Consider the following 11,804-nt stretch of genomic DNA (forward strand, 5'->3'; position numbering starts at 1 on the left):
AGTTGAAAATTGGCAAGTGATTAGAGCATAAGACATGAGTTGCAGTGTGACCTTGGGACAGTCACTTAGCATCAGACTTTCAGATATGCTGTACACCTAGAATTCTCATTGCCTTCAGTTTTGGGTACTCAGTAGAGCCCTGCAAACCTGCAGATATCTGCTTTATATCCATGGACTATGTTTGTGGATCACGGATTGGAGGCGAATACAAATTTTGTATCCGTGCAGGGCTCTAGTGCTCAGCACTTCTTGCAAACTTTACTTCTCTAGCCTTGTTTACAGTAGGGAAATGTTTGAAAAGTTCCCTACCATTGTAAATATTAGTTCAGCTAAACTGATGTTAGCAATGTTGGGAGCCAGTGACTTCCTCTGGCCTGTCCTGATTGTGGGCTTCCATGACCGCTTGTGTAGGGGTAGCATAGACACACTTTCTGCAGTTTGTAGGAAGTGCACTGGCATCCCAGTAGATAAAGCACTGGTGTGTGACTCGATAGACTTACATTCTGTTCCCAGCTCTGCCACTGGCCTGCTATGTGACCTTGGGCAAGTCACTTCCTTCTCTGTGCCCCAGTTTCTCCATTTGTAAAGTGGGGATAATGATACTTGTGTTGTAAGTGTTTTGAACTCTAGGGATGGAAAATGCTACGTATGTATTATTACTGTTATTATCGCTGCATGGCACTTCCCCTGCAGTTCCTCTACACAGCTCCATATGGGGTTTCAGTGGGCCTTGCACTGGAACAGGGGAAAATTTCAGCCTAAGTGAAGAAAAGGAGGAAGAAGTTTGTATGTAACCTCCATGTGTTTGTTGGACTGTTAAAAGCCCTGTTTATTATATTGATGAGATTAGATCAGGCTGATTGGATCAATTTACGTGATGACTCTGGCTCCAAAGTTTCTCAAGGCTTGAGCACAACCTTTGCCGACATCACCGTAGCCTGCCACGACAACCACTTTCCCAGCAATCATGACATCCGTGCTTGACCACAGTCCAAAAGCAATTTTTGCATATACATTTAAAAAAGCTTTAGTTCAGACGTTTGTACGTGGAGAATATAAGTAAAAATATATTCGAGCGCACAGCAGTTACCTCTACATGTGCCCTGAAGAGTTAGGTGGCAGAAATCTGTACTAACTGTAGTATCTGAGTGGTCATCCTATGGGAGAAATGCCCTTGTAGTTAAAACACTGGACTGGCATTCCAGTTATCTGGGTTCAAATCCTGACTGCCACAGTTGTCTTGTGAAGGCCGTGCCCCATTTGTACAATGAGGATACAGTAGAACCTCAGAGTTACGAACACTTTGGGAATGGAAGTTGTTCATAACTCTGAACAAAACCTTATGGTTGTTCTTTCAAAGGTTTACAACTGAACCGTGACTTAATACAGCTTTGAAACTTTACTATGTAGAAGAAAAATGCTGCTTTTAACCATCTTAATTTAAATAAAACAAGCACAGAAACAGTTTCCTAACCTTGTCAAATCTTTTTTTTAAAACTCCCTTTATTATGTGTAGTAGCTTACATTTAACACAGTACTGTATTGTATTTGATTTTTTCTTTTTTGTCTTTTCTTTCTTTTTTTTTTTTTTTGTCTCTGCTGCTGTCTGATTGCATACTTCTGGTTCCAAATAAGGTATGTGGTTCACCAGTCAGTTTGGAACTCTGGTGTCCATAACTCTGAGGTTCTGCTGCAATGGTATAATTCTGCTCTACCTCACAAGGTTGTTGTAAGAGTAAATTCATTAATGTTTGTGAGGCACTCAGATACTATGGTGATGGAATAATATAACTAGACAGTTAGCTGTGAAATAGAAAGCATTACAATATCTTTATGCAGGGCTGACAAAGATATTTATACCTGTTCAGAGATTTGTATCAGAGAGGAAAGTTGAATTGTCCTGGCCAGGCAAAGATGGTAAATTTCTATCTCCAGTGTTCCAGCAGAGTCCAAATGTAATAATTTTTAGGGTACAGTGCAAGCTATTTGTTTACTCTCTCATTCTTAATTTGGAACCCCAGCCAGACAGTATTTATCTCATCAGTGGTTGAGGCTGACAGAGGCAGGGATGACTTTGATTTGTGCCTACTGTTGGCAACATTTAATTTTAATTTCCAAGGTCAAAATTTATAAACCTCCAATTTATATTGGATACCTAAAATTAGGTTTCTAAGTCTGTATTTATGCACTTAAATAGATGTGGCCTGATAATCAGCGGTGCTGAGCAACCCCATCTCCCACTGAAGTCAAAATTATTTCTTTTTATAAAAAAAAGGACCATTGGGCCCACTGGATGGATCAGCAGAAACTCATGGAATATAGGTCAAAATTCAACTTTATTCATACAGGTAGTCTTAGTGAATCACAAGGCTGAGAGACAGGAGATCTGGTTCTATTTTCAGTTCACAAATTCATTGTGTGAGCAGTCACTTTCCTCATCTGTAAAATAGAGTCAAATACTCCCCTATCTCATATGAGTGTTGTGAAGGTCTGTTCAGCAATATATGTACAGTACAGCATTTTGAAATCATTGAATGGAAAGCACTCTGTAAACATAAAATATGACTTTATTGGGATTAATCACATGAGTATGCAAGCAAGATTTGACCTGTGATGTCTTCCTCCTCTGAATCACGTGGCTTGAATCTGGCAGGTCAATAATGGAAATCATTATTATCTGACGGCTGTTTGGTGGTATCTTTGAAATTCCTGAATGGTCTCAGTCCCATTTGTAATAGATCTTTCTCATATCAAAAAGTTTTCCATAATACTGTTGTGCTGGAAGGTATTAATGGCTACTATCAAATGACTGATCTATAGATCAATCATAGAGCTAGATAAAGTTGATGGACCTGCTAATCACCAATCATTCAGGATAAATAGAAGAAGCAATTAAACTGCTTTATGGAGTAAGATAGCTGGCAAGAATTAAAGTCACCACCCAAGGCAGTAGGTTCCATACAAGGCCAATCAGAAGCTGAGCTGTGTGGGCTGATAGGTTTTTCTGGGATTGATTGCCGATGCAGAGGGGGGGCTTGATTGCTTGCAGCTGTGTGGGTATGCACGTTTCAGAGGCAGAAAGGGAACAGAAAGCAGGAAAACCGAGAGAAGCAGTTGTAAGCATGGCCCTGGCTGGGAGCTGAGAATCAGAGCTCCTTTTGGGCAGAGGGTACTTACTGGAAAGGCAAACTTGGATTTCTGAACAAGGAAACTCCCTGCTGGTGTTTGTTTCTACTGTGTTTATGTAATGAGGACTTTGTGTATATTCCTTGTAAATAAATGGGATTGTATCAAAGAAATACCTGACTGGTGTCCTTAATTTCTCCTAACAAAAGCAACTCAGGAAGCCCTCAGTATTGGCTAACGTTTGGGCCTAAAAGGGGCAGCAATACTTAATCTACATTTTTCCCAATATAACTTAACTCCATAACTTCATTTTTTATCCTGATTGACTAATGAAAAATACTTCCTTTGTCTTTCTTATTATTTCTACTGTAAGTTCTAACGGGCAGGGACTGACTCTTACTATATGTAGCACAATGGGTCCTTGATCTCCATTAGAACCTCTACATGAGTAATACAAATCATAAAACTGTTTCTTCTTCATGTAATCCATTTACCGATCTGAAGACAGTTAGCATTTTCCCCTGAGTCTTTTCTTTGGAATGAACATCCCCAGTTCTTTCAACCTTTCCTCATATGTCTAATTTTCCAGGTCTTTCATTTTGCCATTTTATGCAATCTCTCCATTTTTTCTTTTCTTTGTAAATATGGTGCAAAGAACTGAACTTTCTGGTTTTTTTGTTTTGTTTTGCTAAGCTGTTTTTTAGTATTGTTATTTGTATTTATTAAATAAATATACCTGTTGCTATGTGTTTATATTAGAGAAGCAAGGTCAAGGAAATGTGCCTTGCACTTGGAGCGAAAGGTGGTGAGGTTTGTGATGGTTCTTTGTTCGTGGAGGGGTCTGCCCCACTGTTTCCAACCACTGCCAGAAAAAGTTCTGCCTCCTGCACAAATGTGCTTTATTCTTATCTGTTGTGCCAAAGGAGCATAGTTGTTGACCGTGGTCTCACCCTGGAGCTTTAGACAGTCTTTTAGGTATTCTGTACACAAGCAATGGAGTACTTAGAAAATAAGGACCTCTCCAGCAGAGGCCTAGCCAGTGCTGAGTAACATGGAATAATTATCTCACTTGTCTTTCTTTTGCAACAGGGCCTCATTGTTATCAGTTTGTTATCCACTACAACCCTTCCGATGTACCTTATATTTATTTCTATTACAGTTTAAATTATAGTACCATCTAGTGGTCATTTCTGGATTTTTATATGGATGGGAGTATGAGAGAAGGAGTAAAATTTTCAAGATGGCCACTTAGTTAGGCAACAGTTCGTTGTATTGAAATATACTGCTGAACTTATTTCCTGATTCTTGTCCGTTTCGTACTCTGCCAATCTACACCATTGCAGTTCTGTGGGACTGCTGCTTAGCTGGAGTTCCCGTATTTTATAGGTTTCAGAGTAACAGCCGTGTTAGTCTGTATTCGCAAAAAGAAAAGGAATACTTGTGGCACCTTAGAGACTAACCAATTTATTTGAGCATAAGATTTCGTGAGCTGTAGCTCACGAAATCTTATGCTCAAATAAATTGGTGCCACAAGTACTCCTTCCCTTATTTTATATTTCTACATTTAATCATTCTTTCTTTCTTGAACTACTTTACATTTTTCTTAGTTGATTTTAATTTAATTTCAGACCATTTTTCTCATTTATCAAGCTCATGTTGTGTTTTATTTCTATCCTCAATAATATTTCTGCATAGCCTCTTATAGTCCGTAAATTTGATTAGTATACTCTAAGCATAGCTCCAGTGTTGAATAATATTGCACCCAGACCATAATTTAGTAGTGGGCCAGCTTTCCCTCTGGTATTTTCTTATCCTTCTGATTAAATTTAAACTAATCTTTCTTATCTACACTTTAGATAACATTAACTAATTTTGCTTGTTATGTTACCTAACTTTTTCTTTTCACTGTGTGTATGTATATAATATATAATACACATACACACACACACACTCGACTTACCTTCCATGTCACCATTCCCCTTATAAAGTTCTTTTATACCCAAAGATATTCGATTAACCCTGTGTGATGTCATATTGACTTTTTGTCCTTGTATTTTTCTTTTTCAATTTAATTTGTCTGTTGTCTCTAAATTATGGTGTCTTTCAGGATACTCCAGCTTTTTGCCCATACTCATGGATTGTAATGCTTTCTCCCATTGCTGCTCCATACACACTAATATTCCTAATTTCTCAAAATTTATTCTCCTGTAACCTAATGCGATTATACTGCAGTGTCTTCAGTCCTTAGTCTGGTGAAGATTCAAGTACTTCATAATTAGTAGCACCAGATCTAGTATAGATTACTTATAAAATGTCTCCTGAGGGGGAAAAAACTGATATTCCTTAAAACACATTCAGAAACATTATCTGAAGTGATATTTTTACGTAATATCTAGCAACATCCTCCTCAATGTCTCAGTAGTCTTAGTGGCAGAAGCGTTCGTCATATGTCATTTCTGGATGCCTGGAATAAGTATCACCAAGAGTACATTTGCTTTTTCTTATCTGAAAGATCTATGTGTCATCTTTGACAACACTTAACAGCACAATCTACGGATATCTGGAAGCAATCTATGGACAGTTTGGTGACTATTGCGGAGTTCTCATTGATTGACTTAGACCAAGATGTAGAAAGACCAAGTCTAGTCCATTTTCACTGTACTTTATGTTCATCTTGTTCAACCAGCAGCAAGCCCAGTAAGTTTCTCATTAGGACTACCATTATACCCCATACTTAAAACATTGCTCTCTACTGTTAACTACGTATGTCTAGAAAAATGAAGAAGATGTGTCATCTTTCATGTGATTGGCTATCCAGATAGTTTTAAATCACATTACTTTAACCAAATGATTTAGCTGGGGTTGGTCCTGCTTTGAGCAGGGGGTTGGACTAGATGACCTCCTGAGGTCTCTTCCAACCCTAATTTTCTATGATTCTAAATCAGGATCCTGCAGGTCATTGCCTCATTCCATGTGCACCTTAGAAGATACGTGTATTCACTGTACATCTAAATGAAAAACACATACATGTACGGCGGAGCCTTCCTTCATTTAGAATCATGGTAAAGTAACTAAGGCCTCAATCCAGCAAAGCACTTAAGCACATGGTTAAAGTGAAGCATATGTATAGTCCCGTTGGCTTCAGGGAGATGAGCATTGGTGTCAGTGGGATATTCGCATGCTTAAAATTGCGCATATGTGATAGTGCTTTGCTGGATCAGTGCCTAAATCAATCAGGGATACCCAAAGTGCTCTGCACGCGCAAGCTGTCATTTTTCTAAACCCTAACAATTCCACAAAAACGGAATTAAATTTCCACTGAAATGCTTAAAAGCCCTCCCCCTTAGTGAAGGCTATTTCCCTGTCAAATTTCAACTTTCTAAATAGAGACAAGGTGGGTGAGGTAATATTTTTTATTGGACCAACTTCTGTTAGTGAGGGAGGTATGCTTTCTGTGTGGCTCAAAAGCGTCTCTCTCTCTCTCTCTCTCCCTCCCTCCCTCCCTCCAAAAGAAGTTGGTCCAATAAAAGATATTACTCCCCCACCTTGCCTCTCTAATAGACTGGGACCAACCCGGCTACAACAACACTGCCTACAACTTTCTAAACACAGTCAATTTAGTCCTAGTGGTGCTCCAAACCAGTATATATAATAATGAAAGTGTTCCCCACCCCCACTTTCCTCATTCTCTGAAATGACTGAATCATTTTTTGTTTCCTAAATATAAAAACTATTGGGCAGACGCCAGGACTGGAAAATGTAAGTCTAATAGGTGAAAAAAATCCAGAAAACTATGTGAGACTGTAAACAAGGGGTTATAATGGAAATGCTTATTCAGTCTTAACTAAGCTGTTGCTAGCACCTAAGCTATACTTCACGGGAATTCCAATTTATTTTTTAAAACCACCAATTAGAGCCAAACTCCATACACAACTTCCGTTGACTTCATGGACCTGAGAGTTTTGTAAGGTGAGCAGGATTTTGCCGATAGTATCCAGAGTGCTACCAACAACAGCTTATTTCGCTTATTAAATAGGGTGTGCTGGATACCATTAACATTTTTAGGAGCACAACTTGATGGTAATAACAGATGTTGCTGGATGTGGTGGTCCTAGACATATCTTCCCATACTACAGAAGTGTGTAATAGTGTACTCTTATTGGCAGTCAGGCCCACTGAGAGAAAATTGGGGCCCCAGTACATCTTGTTCACTCCGGACCCATCCCTCCCATTTCATTTTATTTACACAGACATTACAGACATTTGAGGGGGTCCTGAGCTTGGGGTCCCAGTACTGTTGTCCCACTGCCCCCTCCCCCCCCCATGTCAGCCCTGTTGACAATATTTGGCAGATCTGAACCAATAAACAAAAACAAATCACTGCTATGAATTTTACCACTGCTACCTGGACAGTTTCTTCTGGCTAAGGAGCTCTTTGTTCCCTTATCTAGCATGCAGAAATGATATGACTGTGAACAGACTAAATCCTCCCATTGCTCTAGCACAGAACCCACACACACTGGTTTAGTGCTCAAATTAATCTCTCCTCCAGGAGTGCTGCTTTTATAGCCAGTTAACATAGCTTAGGTTGAGCGAGGGTTGCCAACTTTCTACTCGCACAAAACTGAACACTTTTGCCCTGCCCCTCCCCTTCTCCGAGGCCCCGCCCATGCTCGCTCCATCACTCGCTCTCCCCACCCTCACTCATTTTCACCAGGCTGGGTCGGGGGCTGGGGTGCGGACAGGGGTGAGGGCTCCGGCTGGGGGTGTGGGTTCCAGGGTGGGGCCAGAAAAGGGAGGTTCAGGGTGCGCAGAAGGGGCTCTGGGCTGGGGCAGGAGGTTGGGGTGCAGTGGGGGGTGAGGGCTTTGGCTGGGGATACGGGCTCTGGGGTGGGGCTAGGGATGAGGGATTTGGGGTGAAGGAGGGTGCTCCAGGCTGGGACTGAGGGGTTCAGAGGGCTGTAGGGGGATCAGGGCTAGGGCAGGGGGTTGCGGACCAGGAGGGGGCCAGGGGTGCAGGCTCTGGGTGGCGCTTACTTCAAGCAGCTCCCGGAAGCAGCCAGTATGTCCCCCCTTCGGTTCCTATGCGGTGGCGCAGCCAGGTGGCTCTGCACGTTGCCCCATCCACAGGCACCGCCACCACAACTCCCATTGACTGTGGTTTCTGGCCAATGGGAGCTGTAGGGGCAGCGTGTGGAGTCCACTGACTGCCCTTACGTAGGAGCCGGAGGCGGGACATGCTGGCTGCTTCCTGGGAGCTGTGCCGTGCGAAGGCTAGCAAGGAGCCTGCCAGCCCTGCTGCACGGCACCACCGACTGGACAGTAGACGGCCCTATCAGCGGTGCTGACTGGAGCCACCAGGATCCCTTTTCGACCGGGTGTTCAAAAACCGGACACCTGGTCACTCTAGGCTGAGCTTTAGGGTATGTTTTCTTCCCCCTAAGCGAGGATGTTTTTAGAGTTTCTCCAAAGGATGTCCTCTTGTCCTAGACCAGTGGTCACCAACCAGTAGATCGTGATTGACTGGTCTATCCTAGCAATCTCCCAGTCGATCGTGATCTCCGGCGGTGCATTGTGGCTGCCACTAAGGCAGACTCCCTGCCTACCCTGGCCCCACGCTGCTCCTGGAAGTGGCCAGCATGGTCCCGGGGGTCGGGGGTCTCCCTCCGCGCACTGCTCCTGCCTGCAAGCACCGCCCCCACAGCTCCCATTGGCTGGGAGAGCTGCAGGGGTGGTGCTTGCAGAGTTGGACAGTATGTGGATCCACGTGCCCCTCACCCCTGCGCAGGGGTGCGTAGACCCCTTCCGGGAGCGGTGTGGGGCTGGGGTAGGCAGGGAGCCTGCTTAGCCTCGCTGCGTCCGCCGCCGACCAGGAGCCGCCGGAGGTAAGTGCTGCCTGGTGGGAGGCTGCCCCCCAGCCCCAACCTCCCTCCCAGAGCCAGCGCCCCGTACCCCCTCCTGCACCCCAAACCCCACCCTGAGCCCCCTCCCAGAGCCAGCACCCCAACCCCCTTCTGCACCCTGAGCCCCCTCCCAGAGCCAGCACCCCATACCCCCTCCTGCACCCCAAACCCCACCCTGAGCCCCCTCCCAGAGCCAGCACCCTAACCCCCTTCTGCACCCCAAACCCCACCCTGAGCCCCCTCCCAGAGCCAGCCCCAAACCCCCTTCTGCACCCTGAACCCGCTCCTGCAACCCAAGCCCCAGTGCTGCCCCCCCTCCCAGAGCCAGCACCTCATACCCCATCCTGCACCCCAACACTCTGCCCCAGCCCGGAGCCCCCTCCTGCTCCCAAACTCCCTCCTAGAGCTTGCACCCCTCACCCCCTCCTGCACCCCAACCCCCTGCCCAGGCTCAGCCCAGAGCCACCTCCCATACTGTAAACTCCTTGGCCCCAGCCCAGAGACTGCACCCCCTCCTGAACCCTGACCCCCTACCCCAGCCTGGTGAAAGTGAGTGAGGGTGGGGGAGAGTGAGCAACGGGGGGGGGGAGGGAGGGGATGGAGTGGGTGGGGCTTTGGGGGAGGGGCGGGGTAGATCCTGGGTTGCCCTTAGATTCAAAAACTGATCTTGGGTGTAAAAAGGTTGGAGAGCACTGTCCTAGACCCTTTTCCCATCTGCCCAGAAAGTCACAACCACCTCACTCATACCCAGGCTGGAGTTAACAAACCACATCGGCCACAGCAAGAAGCAGTATGTCCATGCAGGGCTCTAAAAAACATTTTTTAAAACTACAAACAAAACAATTGTGGAACTTACAAGACATTTGTAAACCGTTGCATTGTTCCTCACTTATAAGTTCTGTCTTTTCTCCCCCATTCTCCCCATCCCTTTGTTTGTCTTGTCTATTTAGATGGTAAGCTGTTCAGGGCAGAGTTGATCACTCTGTGTTTGTACAGTGCCTGGCACAGTGGGACCAGTGAGTGACTCTTGGTTGGGAGTCTGTAAGCACTAGGGTAATGCAAATTGATAATAACAACAAAACCTAATATTAGTCCAGAGGATTGGCTGAAGATGTTGAAACACTGATTCAAAGTCTCGTAGTGAGAGACTGACCATAGGCTGCAATTTAGGAAAAAAAGATATAATGTCTGAGACACAGATTTCACAGGACCGACGCGTCCTTTGTTAGTTATCTGAAAGAGGAAAATGTATAGAATAAAAGCAGTGACTTGATATATTTTGCTATACATATAATTGGAGTTCATTTCAAACTGTGTGTGTTCAGTAGCAGTCTTTTTAAATGGAGAGTTGCAGTCATCAGCCTCTGTTCTCCTCAGTTATTAGTCTTTTTTCCTCTGTTAAAGGGTGTATGTAGGATTGTGTTTGATTTCTTTTGAGGGAGTCTACTACTGCTGACATTTGTCCGTACTTCCTGTGCAGTGGAATGCTCTCTGACTTCATCAAACCTAAAGACTTACTATTATGGTAACATGCCAGTGTAATTGTAACTGCAAGTTCCAACAGTGCAGTGTGCCCACAATATGCAGTCTGTTTTGCGTGCACACAGTGCATTGTGTTCTCACACACAACTCTTTGAAAGAGTTTCAGGGCCTGTGATTGTGCACCTCTCTTAAAATCCGCGGAGCTGGTGCATAATGTCTATGCTCTATAAAATCTATTTGCACTCGTGCATTCTTTTTGGGTTCGTTCCATTGCCTTTGAATGGTTCTCAGCATTGCCAACTTTTGCGATTTTATAATAAGTCTCATGGTATTTGGTGGGGGGGTTGCAAAGGCCCAGCTCCTAAAGGCATGTGATTAGGTGAGAATCTCAGCTTTCATCTATAAGGAAATTAACTTTCTAATCCCCATGGTTACAGAGGAAGGTTTGAAAACATGACACAAGTGCACCCTAAAGGTTCAGAAACCAGAAAGCAAATCTAAAGCATCTAAAATTTATTAGTTTTTTAAAAAATCTTATTTTCTGAGGCCTCACTTAGGAGTTCTGAACTCTTGAGGCTAGTAATAACGAGCTTTGTTGTTCTGCTCCCTCACTTGCCCATTATAGATGCCAGGCCAGAGTGCCATAAGCACAGACTGGAGTAGATGCAGGAGCTGCTGACCAAAGAGTGGCTATTCCTCAGGGCTCCCGCATCCCCATCTCATCTGTCCTCCACTCCATAGGCGCTGACTCCGTGGGTGCTCCAAGGCTCGAGCACCCACAGGGAAAAATGTGTGGGTGCTCTGCACCCACTGGGAGCTAAGCTCCCCGCCCCCCCACCTCACCTCCAGCTGTAGCAAGCTCCGGGAGGGAGGGGGAGGAGTTGGAGCATGGCGCACTCAGGGGAGGAGGCGGGGAAGAGGTGGGGCCAGGGGCGGGGATTTGGGGAAGGAGTCAAATAGGGGCAGGGAGGGGGCAGAGTTGGGGTGTGGACTTTGGGGAAGGGGTTGGAATGGGGGCGGGGCCCGGGTGGAGTCGGGGCGGGGCCGGGGGCAGAGGTGGGTCGAGCACCCATGGGCGCCAGAAGAAGTCGGCGCCTATGCTCCACTCCCCTACCTACTGCAGTGCAGCTCCTCTGGGGTGTCAAGTGTCAATGCTGGAGGGGCACTGAACAACTGCTGGTGATGGAGGTACGTGGATTTTGGTGGGAGGATGTGTAACTTTGAAGTAACGTCCCTTTCTCCATGTTCTCTTTTTCAGGCCTCAGGAGTGTAAGAAATGCTGTGGAGGCAATC

The sequence above is a fragment of the Eretmochelys imbricata genome, chromosome 5 (assembly GCF_965152235.1).
Source record: "Eretmochelys imbricata isolate rEreImb1 chromosome 5, rEreImb1.hap1, whole genome shotgun sequence".
NCBI classification, from domain to species: Eukaryota; Metazoa; Chordata; order Testudines; family Cheloniidae; genus Eretmochelys; species Eretmochelys imbricata.